The 22,596-nt window shown below is 47.5% G+C and overlaps 1 protein-coding gene across 2 annotated transcripts in view; it reads right to left on the bottom strand.

Moving 5' to 3' along the window:
- LRRN2 (leucine rich repeat neuronal 2) overlaps positions 1-22,596 on the bottom strand; it is an 84,313-nt gene that overhangs the window by 9,835 nt on the left and 51,882 nt on the right. The gene's annotated exons all lie outside the window — the stretch shown is intronic.

Raw genomic sequence — 22,596 nt, 5'->3', positions numbered from 1 at the left:
GTATCAAAATCCTATTTTCTCATACGTCCTAGAGGATGCTGGGGATGACATCAAGACCATGGGGTCTATACCAAAGCTCCAGTAATGGTGGGAGAGTGCGGATGACCCTGCAGCACCGATTGACCAAACTTGAGGTCTTCATCAGCCAAGGTGTCAAACTTGTAGAACTTAGCAAATGTGTTTGACCCTGACCAAGTAGCTGCTCGGCAAAGTTGTAATGCCGAGACCCACCGGGCAGCCGCCCAGGATGAGCCCACCTTCCTAGTGGAGTGGGCCTTCACCGACGTCGGCAACGGCAATCCTGCCGTAGTATGAGATTGCTGAATCGTATTTCTGATGCAACATGCAATAGTCTGCTTGGAAGCAGGACAGCCAATCTTGTTGTGAGCATACAGGACAAACAGAGCCTCTGTTTTCCGTATACGAGCCGTTCTAGCAACATAGATTTTCAAAGCTCTAACCACATCTAGAGACTTTGAATCAGTGAATGTGTCAGTAACTACTGGCACTGCAATAGGTTGGTTTATGTGGAAGGACGAAACCACCTTTGGAAGAAAATGTTGTCGAGTCCTCAACTCTGCCCTATCTTCATGGAAGACAAGACTATCCTCTTGTGAGACAAGGCCCCCAGTTCAGACCTCCGCCGTGCGGATGCCAAAGCCAAAAGCATCACCACTTTCCAAGTGAGAGACTTCAACTCTATCTTTCGTAGAGGCTCAAACCAATCCGATTGTAGGAACTGCAATACCACGTTAAGGTGCCACTGGAGGCACGAATGGTGGCTGGATGTTCAGAACCCCTTTCACGAAGGTCTGAACCTCTGGAAGAGAGGCCAATTGTTTTTGGAAGAACACTGACAAGGCCAAAATCTGGACCTTAATTGATCCCAATCGTAGGCCCGCCTCCACACCATCCTGCAAAAAATGGAGAAAACGTCCTAAGTACAACTCTTCCGTAGGAGCCTTCTTGGATTCACACCAAGACACATATTTTCTCCAAATACGGTGGTAATGTTTCGACGTTACTCCCTTTCTGGCCTGAATAAGGGTGGGGATGACCTCTTTGGGAATACCCTTCCTGGCTAGGATACGGCGCTCAACAGCCATGCCGTCAAACATGGCCGCTGTAAGTCCTGGTACATGCACGGCCCCTGCTGCAGCAGGTCCTCCCAAGGAGGAAGAGGCAGAGGATCTTCTATGAGCAACTGCTGAAGATCTGGGTACCAAGCTCTCCTTGGCCAGTCTGGGGCAATGAAGATTGCTCGACCCCTTGTTTTTCTTATGATCCTGAGTACTTTTGGGATCAGCGGAATTGGAGGGAAGACATACACTGATGGAAAAACCCACTGGGTCACCAGTGCATCCACTGCTACTGCATGAGGGTCTCTCGACCTGGAACAGTATCTCTGAAGCTTCTTGTTGAGACGAGACACCATCATGTCTATTTGAGGAACTCCCCAAAGACTTGTCACCTCTGCAAAGACGTCTTGGTGGAGGCCCCACTCTCCTGGATGGAGATCGTGTCTGCTGAGGAAGTCTGCTTCCCAGTTGTCTACTCCCGGAATGAATATTGCCGACAGAGCTTGTAGATGTTTTTCTGCCCAGCGGAGGATTTTTGTCGCCTCTGCCATTGCCGCTCTGCTTTTTGTTCCGCCCTGCCTGTTTATGTATGCGACTGCTGTTACATTGTCCGCCTGGATCTGCACGGGACGGTCTTGACGAAGATGTACCGCTTGTTGAAGGCCGTTGTAAATGGCTCTTAGCTGCAGTACGTTTATGTGAAGGCAGGCTTCCTGATGTGACCAACGTCCCTGGAAGTTTTCTCCCTGAGGGACTGCTAGACAGCCTCGGAGACTTGCATCCGTGGTTACCAGGACCCAGTCCTGAATCCCGAACCTGCGTCCCTCTAGCAGGTGAGAGCTGTGCAACCACAACAGGAGCGAAATCCTGGTTTTTGACGACAGGATTATCTTTCTGTGCATGTGTAGGTGTGACCCCGACCACTTGTCCAACAGGTCCCACTGGAATACTCTGGCATGGAACCTGCCAAACTGTATGGCCTCGTAGGCCGCCACCATCTTCCCCAACAACCGAATGCACTGATGGATCGACACACTTGATGGTTTCATTATCTGTTTTACAATTTTCTGGATTTCCAGAGCCTTTTCCAGCGGAAGAAATACTCTCTGAACTTCTGTGTCCGGAATCATCCCGAGGAAAGACAACCTTGTCGTCGGTTCCAACTGTGACTTTGGGTAATTTATGATCCACCCGTGTTGTTGGAGTATTGACAGGGAGAGGGATATGTTTTGTAACAACTGCTCCCTGGATCTCGCCTTTAACAGGAGATCGTCCAGATAAGGGATTATATTGACTCCTTTCTGATGAAGGAGGACCTTCATCTCCGCCATCACCTTGGTGAATAACCTCGGCGCCGTGGAGAGACTGAAAGGTAATGTTTGGAATTGGTAATGGCAATCCTGAACCACGAATCTCAGATAAGCCTGGTGAGGAGGATAAATGGGAACATGCAGGTAAGCATCCTTTATGTCCACCGACACCAAGTAGTCCCCCTCCTCCAGACTGGCAATCACCGCCCGAAGTGATTCCATCTTGAACTTGAACCTTTTCAGGAAGCAATTCAGATCTTTTAGATTTAGGATCGGTCTGACCGAGCCGTCTGGCTTCGGAACAACAAAGAGGCTTGAATAAAAACCCCGCCCTTGTTGTGACAACGGTACCAGGACTATGACCTGGTCTTGACATAATTTTTGGATTGCCGCTGTTACTGCTTCTCTCTCTGGCGGAGAAACTGGCATGGGGGAACATCTTGAAACTCCAGTTCGTATCCCTGGGATACTATTTGCAACACCCAGGGATCCAGGCCAGACAGAATCCAATCCTGGCTGAAGAGTTTGAGACGTGCCCCCATCCGAGCGGCCTCCCACAAGGGAGCTCCAGCGTCATGCTGGGGATTTGGCAGAATTAGGGGTAGACTTCTGCTCTTGGGAACCTGGAGCGGGTGTGGGCTTCTTTACCCTTCCCCTACCTGCAAAGAAGGGGGAACCTCTCGTCTTTTTGTATTTATTGGGCCGAAAGGACTGCATTTGCGGGTGATAGGTCTTTTTTGCCGGTGCAGGTGCAGAGGGCAAAAATGTCGACTTACCTGCGGTAGCCGCCGAGACTAACGCATCCAGGCCATCGCCAAATAAGGCCTCACCTGTATATGGGAGAGCCTCCATGTTTCTTTTGGAATCTGCATCTGCGTTCCACTGGCGAATCCACAATGCCTGCCTAGCCGATACTGCCATGGTAGCGGCTTGTGAACTCAAGAGTCCAATATCCTTCATTGCTTCCAGCATGTAGGCGGCAGCGTCCTTGATATTCCCTAACTTAAGGAGTATCTCATCTTTATCAATCGTTTCAATTTCTGATGACATGCTTTCTGACCATTTTTCAATAGCGCGACTCACCCATGTGCAGGCAATAGTGGGCTTGAGCAGTGTACCATTGGTAACATAAATGGATTTCAATGTCGTTTCCATTTTGCGGTCTGCCGGCTCTTTAAGAGAAGCCGTGCCAGGAGCAGGGAGAATTACCTTCTTTGTCAACCTGGAAAGTGCACTGTCTAACACAGGGGGTGACCCCCATTTTTTCCTGTCTTCAGCCGGGAAAGGATAAGCTATGTGAATCCTTTTGGGAATACAATTTTTTTTTATCAGGATTCACCCACATCCCTTCAAACAGAGCATTTAGTTCGTGTGACGGAGGGAACGTGACTTTGGATTTCTTTTCCTTACATAAATAAGCCTTCTCCTGAGGTACAGGAGTGGTTTCTGTAACCTCCAACACGTCCCTTATAGCCACAATCATATATTGTATACTTTTTGCCAATTTATGATCTATCTCTCTGGATTCACTATCGTCGACACAAGAATCAGAATCCGTGTTGGTATCAGTGTTTACAACATTTGCAAATGGTCTCTTATGTGACCCAGAGGGGCCGCCCGCATAAGGAATAACAGCATCCTGAAAAATCACATCTTCCACAGATTTTCTCCAGCATGCAGCCTTAGATTCAGATTTATCTAATCTACGGTTAATCAGATGCATACTGTCACGTAGCTCTTTCACCCATGCAGGCTCTTGGTGTGCCGGTAGCGCCACCACATTACAACTGTGTCCCTAAAATGGATTCCTCCGGGGAGGAACTCCCTGCCTTAGACATGCCTCACACGTGTACAGCACACTCACAGACACACTGGGACTTATTTTGGGGACAGACCCACAGTAAAATCTGTCAGAGGGACACAGGATAGGAGCAGCCAGTTCACAAACCCAGCGCCAGTATTGCCTTTGAACACAGTATGTCCACAGCCCAACAGCGCTTTTAAATAGTAATATACACTATCAAATGCACCACAATCGCTTTGTGCCCCCCTTAATAGCACCTTGTACTTGTCAGAAGTGGAGGAGAGGACCAGCGTGTTCTCTGCAGCCTGAGGAGAGAGAGAAAATGGCGCTGAGTAGTGTGCTGGCTGCCTGAGGAAGAAGCTCCGCCCCCACAATGGCGCGTCCTTACACTCAGTATACTACATAATATTTATACTGGCGTGGGTAGGGCTGTGCCAGCGGCATCTTATGCCCCCTTTTAGCCAGTTTGAGGTACTTTCTTTCTGTCCAGGGTGCTCCCCCCCACGCCCTGCACCCTGCAGTGCCTGTGTGTGTGGGCAGCAATGGAGCGCTGCTAGCCCGCCAGCCGCGCCGCACCTCAGCCATCACTTACTTGATTGAAGATCATTCTTCTCAAACTCACCTGTCTTCTGACTTCTGGCTCTGCGAGGGGGGTGACGGCGTGCTGTGGGAGTGAGCATCTAGACACAGCTAGCGTTCAGTACCCTTCAGGAGCTAATGGTGTCCTGTTGGGTGTAGTATGTTATGCCGGCGGTCGGGCTCCCGGCGACCAGCATACCGGCGCCGGGAGCCCGACCGCCGGCATACCGACAGTGTGGCGAGCACAAATGAGCCCCTCCAGGGGGTCGTGGACCCCCACGAGGGAGAATAAGTGTCGGTATGCCGGCTGTCGGGATACTGAAGACCACCCGTCCTGTCAGCCAGAAGCAGAGCCATGAAACTCTTTAGGAAGTTGGTTCTGCTTCTGCCCGCTCAGTCCCACGAAACAGGGGGTCTGATGCCAGCAGATCTCCCTGAAAATAAAAAACCTAACATAAGTCTTTTCAGAGAAACCCAGTAGAGCTCCTCAGAGTGCATCCAGTCGACCTGGGCACATTTCTAAAACTGGAGTCTGGAGGAGGGGCATAGAGGGAGGAGCCAGTTCACACCCAATGAAAAGTCCTTAGAGTGCCCATGTCTCCTGCGGATCCCGTCTATACCCCATGGTCTTGATGTCATCCCCAGCATCCTCTAGGACGTATGAGAAAATAAAATTCAAAAATTTCAATCGGATAAAACAAATGTGAAAACAGTCCCTTCTTTAAAAAGGCTGGCCGCCATACTCAATAGTCCAGGATCTAAATCTAGACAACAACAAAAGAGGACAATGTGCCAAATACTGCAGTATGTAACTTATAATGTGTGTAAATCCTTACATACTAGTCCTGTTTTATTTAGTGATGAGCGGGTTCGGTTCCTCGGAAACCGAACCCCCCCGAACTTCATCCATTTTACACGGGTCCGAGGCATACTCGGATTCTCCCGTATGGCTCGGTTAACCCGAGCGCGCCTGAACATCATCATCCCGCTGTCGGATTCTCGCGAGATTCGGATTCTATATAAGGAGCCGCGCGTCGCCGCCATTTTCACTCGTGCATTGGAAATGTTAGGGAGAGGACGTGGCTGGCGTCCTCTCCGTTTATTAATGTTGCTGAAAATATTTGTGCTTATTGCTTAATTGTGGGGACTGGGGAGCAGCTGTATTATATAGGAGGAGTACAGTGCAGAGTTTTGCTGATCAGTGACCACCAGTTTTATCCGTTCTCTGCCTGACAAATGCTCCATATCTGTGCTCAGTGTGCTGCATATACCTGTGCTCACACTGCTTTATTGTGGGGACTGGGGATCAGCAGTATTATATAGGAGGAGTACAGTGCAGAGTTTTGCTGACAGTGACCACCAGTATATATAGCAGTACGGTACGGAAGGCCACTGCTCTACCTACCTCTGTGTCGTCAAGTATACTATCCATCTAGATTCTATACCTGTGGTGCATTTTAGTTTTGCAGTTTGCTGACAGTGACCACCAGTATATATAGCAGTATGGTACGGAAGGCCACTGCTCTACCTACCTCTGTGTCGTCAAGTATGCTATCCATCCATACCTGTGGTGCATTTCAGTTGTGCGCAGTATATATAGTAGTAGGCCATTGCTATTGATACTGGCATATAATTCCACACATTAAAAAATGGAGAACAAAAATGTGGAGGTTAAAATAGGGAAAGATCAAGATCCACTTCCACCTCGTGCTGAAGCTGCTGCCACTAGTCATGGCCGAGACGATGAAATGCCATCAACGTCGTCTGCCAAGGCCGATGCCCAATGTCATAGTAGAGAGCATGTAAAATCCAAAAAACAAAAGTTCAGTTAAATGACCCAAAAATCAAAATTAAAAGCGTCTGATGAGAAGCGTAAACTTGCCAATATGCCATTTACGACACGGAGTGGCAAGGAACGGCTGAGGCCTTGGCCTATGTTCATGGCTAGTGGTTCAGATTCACATGAGGATGGAAGCACTCATCCTCTCGCTAGAAAACTGCAGTGCCACTCCTAGATGGGCCAGGTGTTTGTGTTGGCCACTTGGGTCGCTTAGCTTAGTCACACAGCTACCTCATTGCACCTCTTTTTTTCTTTGCATCATGTGCTGTTTGGGGACTATTTTTTAAATCTGCCATCCTGTCTGACACTGCAGTGCCACTCCTAGATGGGCCAGGTGTTTGTGTCGGCCACTTGGGTCGCTTAGCTTAGTCACACAGCTACCTCATTGCACCTCTTTTTTTCTTTGCATCATGTGCTGTTTGGGGACAATTTTTTTGAAGTGCCGTCCTGTCTGACACTGCAGTGCCACTCCTAGATGGGCCAGGTGTTTGTGTCGGCCACTTGTGTCGCTTAGCTTAGTCACACAGCGACCTTGGTGCGTCTCTTTTTTTCTTTGCATCATGTGCTGTATGGGGACTATTTTTTTGAAGTGCCATCCTGTCTGACACTGCAGTGCATGACCCCCAAATTCTATGATTTAAGCTGTTTTTGAGGGTTTTTTGTAAAAAAACACCCAAATACAAAACACACCCGAATCCGACAAAAAATTTTCAGGGAGGTTTTGGCAAAACGCGTTCGAATCCAAAACACGGCTGCGGAACCGAATCCAAAACCAAAACACAAAACCCGAAAAATTTCCGGTGCACATCTCTAGTTTTATTATTTATATAATATATGTGTATTATAGCTCCATAGTACAACAAAACAAAGAGCACACATTGGAGCTGATTCAGCAGTAGTTGCGGTTACGTCTTTTGGCGGTAACGCATCTGCGGTTTTATGCAAATGCCGCTCCAAGCCCTTCCTGTGTGTACAAGTGTGCGTCCAGATGCAAGGACTGAGATCCAACTGTCACCATCTATATACACAGTCCTTACAGCCACCCTCAGTCACACCATGCCCTATGGCAGTTGCAGATTTCCCATCTAAGTATGGCCTCATGAGTGATGAAGCGTCTGTGTAGGAAAACACTTTAGCAACATGCCCACAACTCTTCTAGAACACGCCAATGAGACAGACCATTGTTGTGTACATTAATAGCCATCTCCCAATCACTACCCAGGAATGCCCATCACTTTTCTAAGAGCTCTCTGATACCATGCATCTCAACCACAACATCGCTTCTGTGCGTACACAGTGTAACATGTGCTGTAGCAGTTTTTACTGATTTCCATTAGATGGAGGAGAGGGCACTGACCAGACTTTATCAAATGTCAAACAATAATTGACCAAAATTCATGCCAAAAAGAGTTGAGATTTTGATTCCTCATATCATTTGTAAATAGGGCAACATCACATAACCAGTACAGCAAATCATGCAGAGATTAGAGCACTGTCTCACGGTCATTCTGTTTATACCACCAGAACCATGGGCAAAAAGGTGCCAAACGGTATATACCCCAACTTGGACCACATGGTCATGTAATTGGTCAGACGATCTGCCGGTAACCTCAGGGTACTTCACTGAATAACGTATCATGCGGGTATAAGGCTTCCTGCTTCACCTATTTATCAAGGCGAAGTAGGAAGGTACACTGACAAGATATATTAACATCTTGTCTGCCAGAGCTGGGGAGTGAAAACCTGCTAGAGCACACAGCACATCAGCTTACTGCTGATGCACTGTGTCTCTCCCCTGACCAGCTCCAGTGCGCATGTTCAAGATCTTGCTATTATAGCAAGATCTCCTGTACACAGCCTGGAGCCGACAGCCAGGAGATATGGCAATGACACCTGCAGCTGTCAAAATTGATAGCTGCAGGTGTCGGAACGGTCAGTGCACTGCATATCGGCATTATTAGATAGCAGCACGACTATACACAAGGGCATATACAGCACACACCGCTATTTAAATACATTGGGGAAAGTGGTATCAGTGAACATAACGTGCACTGATACCACTTTCTCCCCATATCGCCACAATACATCTACCCCAACATGTGGGATGTGGGTCATGCAGGGGTTAATTATTGATGTCGGCTGGGTGAGCACTCGCTGTCTTTTCCTCCTCATGTCTGTCTCTCCCTCTCAACCCATGTCTATTTCTCTGCCAATGTCTGTCTCTCTGCCATGTCTGTCTCTCTCCGTATCTGTATCTACCTCTCTCTCCTCCCATGTCTGTCTCTCCATCTCTCCCTGTGTCTGTCTCTTCAACTCTCTCTCCTCGTGTCTATTTCTCTGCCCATGTCTCTTTCTCTCTCTCTCTCTCTCTCTCTCTCTCTCTCTCTCTCCCTCCGTGTCTGTCTCTCCTTCTGTGTGCAATATTATATATTTAAAAAATAAAGGACGCATTTCTACATTTAGAAAACAAATCTGGAACCCCCTCCCCCAACCCACTAAAAATCTTGAGTGTACCCCTGAATCATATATTTCTATGCACACATATATAAATTGCAAATACACACACATCTATATATTGTGTATATATATATATATATATATATATATATATATAATATGTATGTTACTACACACATATATAGATGTGTGTGTGTGTGTGTGTGTGTGTGTGTATATATATATATATATGTATATATAAAATGTAGAACCCATATACCAAGGCCGATATCAATTATACTTTTTCAATCAACAGCCCAGGACATCAGCCAGCAGGACTGATACCTCACCTCAGGAGGATCAGTCACCTTCGGAGGTCAGGCCGCCTTAACGGAGCTGCTTGCTCTGCTTACACCGCACTGGTACTTCCTTCAGTGCTCGCCCGACTTGGTGGTGGCGGTGCGGCGCCTCTGTGATGTCCTGGGTCCTGACATCACTGCATATGCGGCACAGAGGCACCAGGCAGAGTAAGCAGTTACTGTATGCCGGCGGCAGTGTTTGATCCGCCGATGCTGCGGGGGAGGGGGAAATGTTTATGTGCGTTGGGGGAGGTGACAACTGGGGAGGCGGGCCTCGGACGGCTTGTAAAAGGCTGCTGTAGCAGGAAAAAATGTTTTCCTGTCTGCAGCAGCACAGCAGATGCTTTGGGCCTATTTTGATGGGGAGGCTTGAAGCTGCAGCTCCATCCGCCCCATTGTTAATCCGGCCATGTATATAAACATATCTGCATCAGCAGACAACACTGAAATAAGCATCAGGGTGGCAGAAAACTAAGGGATTTGGAGCCATCGAAGGGAGTATGGAATAGAAGATGGCTTAAGTAATACCCCTTTTATACCTCCTTTAGCGGGTCACACCTGGGATCCTGACATGGGAGCTATCTGGGGTCGACCTGCCTCAGGCCCCTCACCGCTGCACTTTCCAACGCGGGGGTGGCGCTCGTACATACACTGTGAACGGGAGCCAGGTTGATGCGACCCAGCTCCAGTTTACACAGCACAGCTTGCTGATTTGAACCCATGTTCAGCCCTGCAAACTACCCGAGTTGGAATATCAGGTCACTCGACCTGGATTATTCCAACTGGGCCTTTTTACACCAAACAGCAACACGGGTTTGCACGCTCATGTGCAATAACCGTGTTACAAGCTGGCGGTGTAAAAGGGGTATTAGAGAAAGAAAGGCACATGAGGGAAGAGGACTCTGCTTGTGAGAGCCCCCATTCTAATGGGGAAGAGAAGACAGACGGGGCTGACACAGATGGGGAAGACAGTGAGCGTGGAACAGAGGATTAGTATAAGAATTGGCTGGGTTTGGTGAAGAAGTGGGTCTTGAGAGCCCGTTTAAAGTTTTCTAGAGAGGTGGAGTTAGTATTTAGTTGCAATAAAGGTCAATGGAGAAATGGACAGACAGGTACAGAAGCACTACCTTCTCCTTATCAAGGCATTTACGTTTTAACACAGTACTATTTTGATGCCAGTTCAGTAGATGACATGGGTGTGGTATGTGTGACCGGAGGTCTCCATACAGACGCCGGTATCCTGGCAGCGGAATGCCGGGGGGTGAGCGCAATAAGCTCCTTGCGGGTTCGGTGGTGACCTGCAGTCACCACGGGTTCTATTCCAACTCTATGGGTGTCATGGACACCCACGTGTGGGAATAGTCCCTGTTGGTCGCCATGCCGACTGTCGGGATTGTGAGGGGGCTGGATGTAGGGGGAGGTATTGTGACTGGCGGTCTCCTGACCACATCCCGATGACACATGTACAATAAAGTATAAAGACAATTGCACTGAACCAACATGTACTAGATCCCCTTATACAAGATACAGTAAACCCATGATCAGGTCCACCAATTGCTGGGGGGTGTAACTTTACCTCGTTGTGATACCGGGTCCACTTTACATACTGCACCAACTGCTGTAGGGTGCATGACCGCACCTCTCCAGTAGACTAGGAGGAGTACTTTGTACCACAACCCTCATCAGTGCATCCATCTACGATTATTAGGGAAGCGGTTAAAATGCCGCCAGTCGGGATCCCGGCGATCACAATACTGATGCTGGAATTTTGAAAGCGGGTGAAATGCTGCCCCCGGAATACCGGCTACACAGGCTATTCTCCCTCTATGGGTGTCCACAACACCCATAGAGGGAGAATATAACCCTCTGCAGGCATTCTGGAGGACAGGGTCCTGCTGTTGGGATCATGACAGCTGGCATCTCATCCGCCAGCAAATCGTACGTATCCTGATTATTATATACTATACTGCTTGCTCTACTCTCTTCAGTGCTATCCCTTTTTTTTCTCTTCTTCTCTCTACTCTTCGTACTCCACCTCCTCCCTCCCACCATCTGTCTATGGGACATATGTACTAAAGCTGAGTACACATTAAACAAAGGGCCTAATTCAGACCTATTCGCTCGCTAGGTTTTTTTTTGCAGTCCTGCATTGCATTGGCTCCACCCATAGGGTAGTGTATTTTCGCTTTGCAAGTGTGCAAACGCATGTGTAGCAGAGCTGCACAAACAGATATTGTGCAGTCTCTGAGTAGCCCAGGACTTACTCAGTCACTGCGATCACTTCAGCCTGTTCAGGACCGGAATTGACGTCAGACACCCATCCTGCAAACGCTTGGACACGCCTGCGTTTTTCCAACCTCTCCCAGAAAACGGTCAGTTGACACCCATAAATGGCTTCTTCCTGTCAATCTCCTTGCGAATGCCCATGTAAATGAATTTTTTGCACAAACCCTTCGCTGAGTGGTGATACGCTTTGTACCCGTGCGGCGCTCCTGCGCATTGCGGTGCATACGCATGTGCAGTTTAGACCTGATCGCCTGCTGTACGAAAACCCAGCCTAGCGATCAGGTCTGAATTAGGCCCAATATGTCATCCAATCTGGTGGATCGGACAACATATCGGGTACATCGTCTAGCATGTGTCCGCTATGTCGATGACGATGCATGCTCCCGAGCGTTATCAGCGACATCCTCCATCAGCCCTGACAGAAGACATTGCTAGCGAGGGTCACCTCTGTCATCGCTCCGTACTTGCCGGTGACGTCCCCCTTCCCCTGGCGGGTCCCATTGCCACGATGTCGATGGGTACGCACATCATGTAGTGTGTACCCAGCTTTAGCCTTGGAGGCTGATAAAGTGGAGTGACATAAACTAACAACCATTTTCCTATCTTCTATACCAGAGTTTCCCCAGTTCTGCTATTACAATCCAGGTTTTAGGGTTATCCATGCATGAGCACAGGTGAACTCAACTAGTATCTCAGTCAATTTGATTTAACCATCTGGACTCAAACATGGATATCCCTAAAATCTGAACTGTAATGGTGGAGTTTGGGAAATGCTGTTCTATATCATTGTACAGTTTTGGTTGTGAATAATGTAATGTTGTCATTGGTTGATTTTCAGCAGTGTAGGTGTTCTCATCATGAGTTCATATGTGATGAGTAAGTATAGGAAATAACAGAATTGTTTGGAAACTGTAGATGTGAGTTAAGACAGAACTCTGTGGATGCATCACTTACATTGGTGGTAGGGGGTCAGAGCTCATACCACCTGTCAATATATGCCCACGTGAATACATCATATTTATCAGCAGTCAATTTATTACATAGCTAAGGAAAGTTTAGGAGTATAATTGTCTATAGGCAGGGCCAGTGCTTAAAGTGGGCCGGAACGGGGCGGAACTGCGTTACGTCACTTCAAATTGAAGGCGGAACCAGTTCCGCCTCCGTCCGACCACTAGCGTCTGATCAGTGCACTTGGTAGCTTGCAGCACCCGCCAGCCAATCCTGGCTCATGGGCGGACCGGCTGCCAATAAAAAGAAAGCAAGGCTTTTTTTTTCCAACTGGGTGAGCCTGTGAGCCAATCATGGCTCGCGCACCGCCAGCCAATGAGAAGCTGCCTAGTGGCATCTTCTCATTGGCTGGCGGTGCGCGAGCCATGATTGGCTCCAGGGCCGGTTCTGTGATCTGTGGCGCCCCGGGCAAAATATGGGGGCGTGGCTTCGATTGGGGGCGTGGTCAGCTCGCTGAAAGAAAAAATAAAAATAAATAAAAACTATACTTACCATCCCCGTTCCTGATCTAGACCCCCTCCGCCGGCGGCGCCGCTCTTCTCCTCTCCTCTGTTCTCTTCGATCTATGGGAGAGACGTTATTACGTCTCTCCCATAGAACAGCATAGACACTAGAGGTCAATTATGACCCCTAGTGTCTGTGCCACTATGCTGTGCGGTGCGCGATGACGTCATCGCGCATCGCACAGCAGAGGTCCTCAAGACGAAGGGAAACTAGACCGTAGCGTCTAGTTTCCCTTCATGGAGAGGACCTTTGCTGTGCGGTGCGCGATGACGTCATCGCGCACCGCACAACTAAGGTCCTCTCCATGAAGGGAAACTAGACGCTACGCGTCTGGTTCCCTTCAAAGCGGGGGGGCACAGCAGGGCACTACGGGGGGCACAGTGGCGGATCTTGCCCTGGTGCGGCGCCCTCCGGATGGCGCCGGCGCCCTCCGGAAGGCGGCGCCCCGGGCAAAAGTACCGCTTGCCCGTGGCAAGAACCGCCACTGATTGGCTCACAGGCTCACCCATCGGCGCCATAATCAGATTCAAAGAGCGGCCTCTTCTTTTGATCAGCAGCAGGTCCGCAGGAATGGCTGACGGCTGCTGACAACGTCAAACCTCACTACAGCTGGGACCCACTGACGCACCCTGCTACTCCTCCGTCCCACTAACAGAGGTGTGCTCCCTCCTCTCTCCCGCATCTAGCAGTGTGCAGTCCCCGGATAGCCGCCTCCCTCCAGTGCAGTGCCTCCGGCTGTCCCAATCCCTATGATGCCGGTGGACAGCATATTTCACAGTTCAAGCTTGAGGCTTCTCTCACAAACAAGCAAATAAATAAACAATAATCATTGCACTGCGATGCAGGAGGACTGCCAGGCAGACCCATCGCAGTGCACCGATTATTGTTTATTTATTTGTGAGAGAAGCCTCAAGCTTGAACTGTGATCTGTGCTGCCGCGGTACAGCTCCGTGCAGCCCTTTCATTTTCCAAGCAGTGCAGGGGACCAGGAAGCTCCCAAGAGCTTTTGCCGACACTCACTGCACTACTCATCGGCAGGAACTCTGTCTTCCTCGGCTCCAGTCCACAGCTGCCAGTGCCTCCCATCATTACACAGGTCAGATGTGTGTGAGTTGCTGCTGTCCCTGGGGAAGGAGGGAGAGGGGGAGTGTGTGTGTACTATCTGCAGTCCCAGCATATGTGTGTGTGTGTAATTTGCAGTCCCATTGTGTATATGTGTGTGTGAGGGGGGGGTGAGCATGTGTGTAATGTATTCTGCAGTTTAAGTGTGTGTGTGTGTGTGTGTGTGGGGGACAGTCTGCGGTCCCAGTGTGTGTTTGTAATTTGCAGTCATGGTGTGGTGGGGCAGACTGCAGTCCCAGTGTGCGTGTGTATGTACAGTCTGCAGTCCCAGTGTGTGTGCGGGGGCATTTTATTTATATATCACACATACACACACACACACACACACACACACACACACACACACACACACACACACACACACACACACACACCCCATCCTACCAAATCCTGTGTTTGCCCCTGCAGTGGACGATGAGGGTGCTGCTACAGGAGCTCGGAGTTGTTGCACTGCTGTTCGGGATCTTTCTGTGAGTACCGGGGGTGAGACCCCCTCGCTGTGTATATATAGTGATACTGCTCTGTATGTATCCAGCTGGGGTCCCCTACCCCCATCTTGGCTGTGCATTGGGTTACATGCTTCCCAGGTTGCAGGTGTAGTTTTAGGCTGGCTCAGTTTTTTCATTAACGTTAAAGTAACAGTAATGTAATTAGGTGTAATGGAGCGGATTTTTAATTGGGGGTACTATAGTGTGGCCACGCCCCTTCTTAGTGAGGCCACACACCCTTCTGCTGCGCGCGCCTACGGCGCGCAGGTGATAAAGGGGATGAGTTCCCCCACCTCTCCAGGACCACTTTAAGCAGGGCCATCTTTTTGTATGGGCTCAATGGTCTCTTGCCCAAGGGCCCCAGGAGTGTAAGGGCACCAGGCTGATAGCTGAGGATCCCCTCTTTTCAGGGGTACCAGAGTTTTGAAAATTGGCCCTGGGGAACCGGAGATATCCAACTTCAAAGCAGTGGTCCCCATCCAAGCCTGTTAATTGCTCTTTCCTGCCAGTCAGGTTTTGTCTGACTGATGCTGCATTCAGACTGCAAATGCCGGATCCTACCCGGTAAGACAAACGTGTACTTACCGGGTGGGATCCGGCATTTGCACTCCGCTGCTGGCTTTCCGACCCGGCAATATACCGGGTCGGTTGCCATAACAACGGAGCGCGCAGCAGCAGCAGGGGCGGGGGTGGAGGCGGCGTCGGGAGATGAGCTCATCTCCAGCGCCGCCTCTCCCTATCTTGTGAATGGGAACCGTGTCGCATCGACACGGCTCCCATTCACACCGCACCTGACCCGGTAATCAACCCGGGTAAAACCCTTCTTTTTTACCGGGTTGATTTACCGGGTCAGGCGACCCGCTAAATCGGCCAGTGTGCTTTCACATCGCACACTGACCCGGTTCGACACGGCAATATGCCGTGTCGGTACCGGGTTATTTGTGCGATGTGAAAGGGGTATTAGAGTTTTTCTGAGGGAAACCTGCAAAAGCTGGGGCTCTCCCTTTTTGTCAGACACTGGCAGCTTGTCTCTACTATACGCAGAACCAGAGATATCAGCCTTCCAGCAGCTGGTCCCTGCTCCAGCTCCACACGCCTGGTATACAGTTTTATATTTTCATTGGTGGATTGCTCTGGCTCCTGAACTCTGATCCCCAAGTCCCTAGTACCTCCTGAAAGGGGGGACTCTATAGCTTTTTTTTTTATCTCATTCAAAGCTAAGAAATCTATTTCCAGGAACTTGAGATATCTGCAGTCAAGCAAGCTGCCCTCCTACCAGAAAAATTTGGGCCACTTCATTCAGCCCAAAGCCCCCTTCTACAGTTTAGTGTTCTCCCTCCCACCCCATCTGTGCAGTAAAGGAGTAATTAGCAGAAATTACTGCTCCAGGTCCTACATGTTGAGCAGAAGATAGAACACCCCCTGCTGCCCACGGGACATCAAAGCTGCTGCTGGTAGCACCCTCCACCTCTACTGCTGGAGGATGGGTAGGGGCCCCAGTGCATTGCTGTGCCCAGGGGCCTACACTGCTGTTAAGATGGCCCTGTCTATAGGTGTGAGAATAGGTCGCTGCTGAACCAAAAAATAAGTAGCTTACATCAAGCTACTGTATTAGTTTTGCTAATTTTGTCTATTTCAGTCAACTATTTGTGCAAAAGAAAAGAGTGCATGATGATATGTTAGAGCTGTATGAACAATCTATATTCACAGATGAACACACTGTGATCACACCTGTCTGTCGTTTAACCAAAGAATTGTGACCCTGTTACTATTATTGTCAAAAATATTCATTTGAGTGTGATTTGATAGCTGTCAGTTATCAAGTCCCAAGTGAACGACCTCAGTTAGCTAGCCACTCAGTCTATTTCAGATCTATTCCGTTTAGTAGCCTCAAAATAATGTAATAAATGTTTACTCTCAGAGTAAGGTGCCCTCCGGGGGATCCTTGGAAATATGTACACTACAGGCTTGAGGGTGTAGCAGAGTTTCTGTATACACCGGCGGATGTCTGACAACTGCAAACAGCCAAGTAATTTAACCAGTGGATTGGTTTCATTTAAGATAAAGCAGGCATAGCCATACTCACTGCTATACACACTGGTCAATGGCAGGCACGAAGCTTGAATGGAGTAGGGTGTCATACTGCTCAACAGCCGGGAACTGCATGTAAGTAGCAAGTAGCAGTACAGGATGCAGGAACAGCAGTTATATCACAGGTAATTACAGGTCTCACTAGAACAAAGTGGAAGACTACTGTCTTCCATTGTGGCGCTTTTACACAGTCCTAAGGTGGCTCCACACATACTGACTAGTAGCCACGGTGGCTATCTTGGTATTGAATGAAGCTTTCCTTGAGGAGCAGCAACATGCACTTCACTTTCAACACAGGCCACCCACCTTATAGTGGAGACTGAAAGAGTTCACCAAAATCTATGAATCTCCTGGACATTCAGGGAGAACAGGCAACTGTGCATATTAGAAATTAAAGGTGTTGTACTTAAGTATTTAAAAATAAATAATTTGCCTCCCCCAAAGGTATATACATGCTGTAGAATCCTTCAAAAGCTGCTGTCTACTCAGTATTTTTGCAAACCAGTTTAAATGGCTTACTTCAATATACTGGAAAAAAAAAGGGGTATTATCAGTCCTTTATTATGCTATATTGTAGTAGGGCTTGAGATCTGGGAATCTCTGCTAAGTGAAGGAAATTATTCAGTTCCCCCCTTTCAGTGTGAAGGTTATGTACACTATATGTACAAAAGTATTTGGCCACACCTGTTAATTGTTGAATTCAGGCGTTTCAATCAGATCCATTGCCACAAGTGTATAAAAACAAGCACTTAGCCATTTAGTATCCATTTGCAAACAGTTGTGACACAAAACAGGTCGTTTTGAAGAGCTCAGTGACTTCAAGTGTAGTACTATGATAGGATGCCACATTTACAATAAGACAGTTCATGAAATGTTGCCCCTGCTGGATATTCCACAGTCAACTGTAAGTGATATTATTAAAAAGTGGAAGCGTTTAGTAACAACAGCAAGCCATCCACAGAGCGGAAGACCACGTAAAATTACAGAGCAGCGTCAACAACTGCTAAGGTGCATGGTGCGTGAAGAGTTCCAAACAAAACTGTGTGGCAGGAGCTTAATGAAATGGGTTTCCATGGCAGAGCAACTGCATGCAAGCCTCACATCACCAAGTCCAATGCCAAGCGTTGGATGGAGTGGTGTGAAGCACTGTGGAGCAGTGGAAACGTGTTCTGTGAAGCGAAGAATCACACTTAGTCAGATGCGCGAGTCTGCGTTTGGGAGAATGTTACCTGCCGGACTGCATTATGCCAACTGTAAAGTTTGATGGAGGATGGATAATGGTATGGGGCTGTTTTCAGGGTTTGGGCTAGGTCCCTTATCTCCAGTGGTGGGCAATATTAATGCTTCAGCAATAGTTTGGAGAGGGTCTTTTCTTTTCCAGCATGACTGTGCCCTAGTGCATAACACAAGGACTATAAATACATGGTTTGATGAGTTCCTGTGGAAGAGCTTGACTGGCCCACACAGACCTCTATCTTGAACCCCATTGAGCCCCTTTAGGATGAACTGGCATAGAGATTGCGAGACAGGACTACTCGGCAAAATTAGTGTCTGTTATCTCTTAAATAGTATACAGAATTAATAGGCACAAATTCCCAAAGAAACACTCCAAAACTTGAGGAAAGCCTTCCAAGAAGAGTGGAAGCTGTTATAGCTGCAAAAGGGGGATCAACTCCATATTAAAGTATATGTATTTGAATACAATCAGCCCTTGTTGGTGTGATGGTCAGGCGTCCAAATACTTTTGTCCATATAGTGTAGTATCCATGAGATTCTTAAGGGGTGGGCTGTCAGGGCCATTGCCCAAAGTACTGTGGCATAGTTGTAGTCACTCTACCAGTGCCATCGGTTAAAATCATGCTCCACGCTGTCTCTGTTTGCTGCATAAGCATAGGACCATGCTGCCCTCCATAGAGGTGAGACCTCTGACATGTACTGTACGGCTCACTGCCACATATTTTCTCCAAGGCGGCCCACTGAAAGGAAGTAGAGCACAAAGAGGAGGATGCAATCTGTCAAAGAAGGTAAATTGGAGGGGGCCAGAGAGGGTGTTGGCTCTTGAGGTGATACAGGAGGCTGGAAAGACAGGAGGCTTGAGTGATGGGTTGGAATAACAGTGAACAGGAAGATGGAGTGACAGGAGACTAGAGTGATGGGGCAGGATGCTGAAGAGACATGAGGCCAGAAAATGAAAAGACGGGGCAGGAGGTTGGAAAAACAGGTGTCTGTTGGGGCAGGAGGCTGAAGTGATGGTGTAGAAAGCTGAAGTGACAGGGGTTCATGGCTGGAATGAGAGGGGGCAGGTGGCTGGTGAGACATTAGGTTGGAAAGACAGGAGGCTGGAGTGTCAAAGTCAAAAATATTACATAGAGAGAACATACAAACTGCACACATTTAAGTCGCTATACTTGCAAATATGCGCAGCGAGCACAGCAATATATAGTAACACACGCATTTGCTCGGACATGGCACGGAGATGGATTCGGCGCTTGTTTCATACAGTACATGGTTATAATAATGTCGGGCACCAGACATCATGGAGATTTAGAATTGGCTGATGAATTGATGTCATGAATGTGTATTATTTGAACAGAACCAGATGCGCCCGTCATGTTTGGTATTGAAGCAAGCAGAATGATGTGTGGGTTAGTTTGATGCTTGTTGTGAAGTTGTGGGACATTGCAGCGGATAGATATGATTATATGCATAAAAGCTAAGATCACTTAGTTAGAACAATGAATGATCAAGCCAACCATTTACTAAGTTTTCAGGGCTGAACCTGATCAGCATATACAAAGAGAATAGTGACTCAATCATAAAGGAGAGAGAGAGACCCCTCCCCCAGGAACAGACACACAGGAGAATAGTTCCTGTCGGGGGGGGGGGGTCGGGGTCAGTTGTGGGGGCCTCTGAGGACAGATATACTGTAACTCACTCTCACAGCTGCCTTACACACAGCAAGCATGGCTGGATCATCACCAGGCTCCTTACGAAAGGCTAAGTATCATAATCTCAATATCTCATGGCTGATTGGCATAGATTAGTTAGTTTGGAGATACAAATGGCTTAAGGTTAACGAGGTTTGGGCAGTTGTGTGATTGTTGGGTGTTTCTGTTGATACTCTGTGAAGTCTGTGATGAATTGGAACAGTAGACAATCTGTAGCATAGTATTTGTGGTATTTGTTTGCCTATGGTGATTTAAAATAGATTGTGCTGGTTTGTTATAATATATCTTGTTAATCATGAATAAGACCATGCAGTACTTTTGAATATGTGCTTGTAGCAATGGCAGGCTGATACTTGTGGGTACCTGGTGGTCTGGTCTTGTGATAGCTCATATGCTCTGGTTATTGAGATACTGTGTTTGCTTGAAATTGTGAAAGGTGATTTAGATGGTTTGGAATTGTAAAATCAGAACATATGCATTGTTTTGAGGCTTGGACATTTTGGAATAAAATGGAGTCTTGTGTCTTCTGCTATGTGATTGTGGTGTAGCAGAGAGTGCCATGTGTTTGGACCTGCAAATCTAAAATGGCTGCTGCCGGGTGTTTTCCCCTCCCCCTTTCAACCATGTGTTGCAGTCTTTGGAATCATGGGAGTTTTCTCAAAATGGAGTCTAGCTTCCATCCCATGCGGTATTCAGCATTGACTAACTGCGCAGCGATTGTCTCTCACATGTGTAGTTTTATCTGCAACCATATTGTTCTTACTGTTATTGTGAGCCATTTCTCTCTCTCTCTCTTCTCCTCTTTCTCACTTATTTTCCCTTAAAACGTAATTGTATTGTATTTCCTGTGTAGTTATCTGGTTAGGTAGTCTATGTTATATTGTAGTGTATGACTTGTATTGTATTAATTCTTTTGCAAGTATAACATTCATAATATATATATAAGGCGTTAGACCCTAAGCACGATATCTGTGTATTTCTTATAGTGTTAAGTATTCTCAGAGCGTCGGTGACGCTCGAACAGCATTCGAGTTAATAAGGTTATACTGTGTTGCATTTACACTCTATCACTACACTAAGGTTTTACTGCATAATATACTGTTTATGGTTTAGATATAAAGGTTTAACATTGTGAGCGTCAGCGCCGCTGGTGATCTCCTCGTGGTCCCGAGCGTCCGCTACGCTGTAGCGAATCATTACTTTAGACGGCAGCCAATAGCGTGCCTGCCTGTGATCTCTTGGCCGTGAGCGAACATGACGCTTGAGCGTCTCGACTACGGCTAAGCGATTGCTACGCAACGAGCGTACCCTTACGGTACTCCATACGTGAATAGCGTACAGTGTTCTTAGACCTCATAAAGGGTTTTATATAAGATAAATATTTAGCTTTATCAATTGGCGGCTCGCCCGTCCTTCACATATCTGCACTAGGTAATTTCAGCAGACATTATCCAGCAGCAAAGGCCGGGAGGTCATATTCCTCGTAGTGCTGTTTGGATAAGCGTCTGCTTCGCTTAGTAAAGGGTGCTGAAGGAATCCGGGACCGGAGGTAAGAACAAAACGATAGTGTCTTTTTAAAACTGTTTATTTCTGTCTTGCGTACACACGCACGCATATCTGCATTTCTTTTCATTCGTGTATTTTCATATATCACTCTCCTGTTTGCCATTGTATAATTGATAAACGTACTAAGAGAGATTTGCCGCTATTTCATAGTTAAAGAGTAAAGGTAATACAGTTAAGGTATAGAAATACACACAGCTCTACCTAAAGGTAAAAGGAGAGATTGGTGTGGTGTGCGGTAGATGATTGAGGATCATCTACATTGATAAACGTGTTAGTTGTGTTACGGTGGACATTGGTTTTGTGTACACGTGTCTCTAACAAAGGGCTGAGACTCGCGTACGCAAAGGCCGACGCACGCAGCGTAAATTACGCAACGGAGCGTCTGGGTACGCCCACGTAACTCAAGTCACACGATAGTGTTGATTTTTAAGTAACGCAACGGGCGATAAATAGCGCAACAAGCGATAAATAGCGCAAACAGGCGATAAGTAGCGCAAATCTATTTTAAATTCGAAATTTAAATTAACAGATCCTTCTCCTAATTTGTAACACATCTGGTCTAAAGAGAAATTTCTGCGCAGAAATAGAAACAAAAGTGTATATGTGGTGAGTGAGTGTTTGTTTTTACAATTTTGAGGATTGAACCAAAAGAAATCATCGAGTTCTCGTGAAGGTACATACGTGTAAGTGACATGCACGGTGGCTAGGGAGGCATCCTTGGTTAAACATAAAATTTGAGCATTAGAGTATAGCAGACCAGGAGGTCATACTGTAGCAGACCAGGAGGTCATAGCAGACCAGGAGGTCTAGGTACAGCAGACAAGGAAGTCCGCTATAGAGTTCACAGGCACAACACCAAAAAAAAGGGTTGGTGCAACACCCATATAGGCCATACAAGCTCTTGCTGAAGGAATTCGCAGCCGCAATTTTCGATTCCGCTGGTCGCTCCGTACATAAGATTAGTTGCTTATGTGCTGAACGATTGTACCGCACGTAATTGTGTGCATTAGTAAACCTGACCGGTACTATTTGTGTACGAAGGTCATAAACGCTATTTGTACATTCTAACGTGATTTGTGTAATTTTTTATTTTTTCAAAAAGGGAAGTTCGCTGGTCACTCAGGAACTATCTGACAACCACACCTTTACTGGAAAGGGTTAATGCTCTGCGGATCA

Source organism: Pseudophryne corroboree, chromosome 2, assembly GCF_028390025.1.
Source record: "Pseudophryne corroboree isolate aPseCor3 chromosome 2, aPseCor3.hap2, whole genome shotgun sequence".
NCBI classification, from domain to species: Eukaryota; Metazoa; Chordata; class Amphibia; order Anura; family Myobatrachidae; genus Pseudophryne; species Pseudophryne corroboree.
This window is presented reverse-complemented; position numbering and strand designations above follow the sequence as displayed.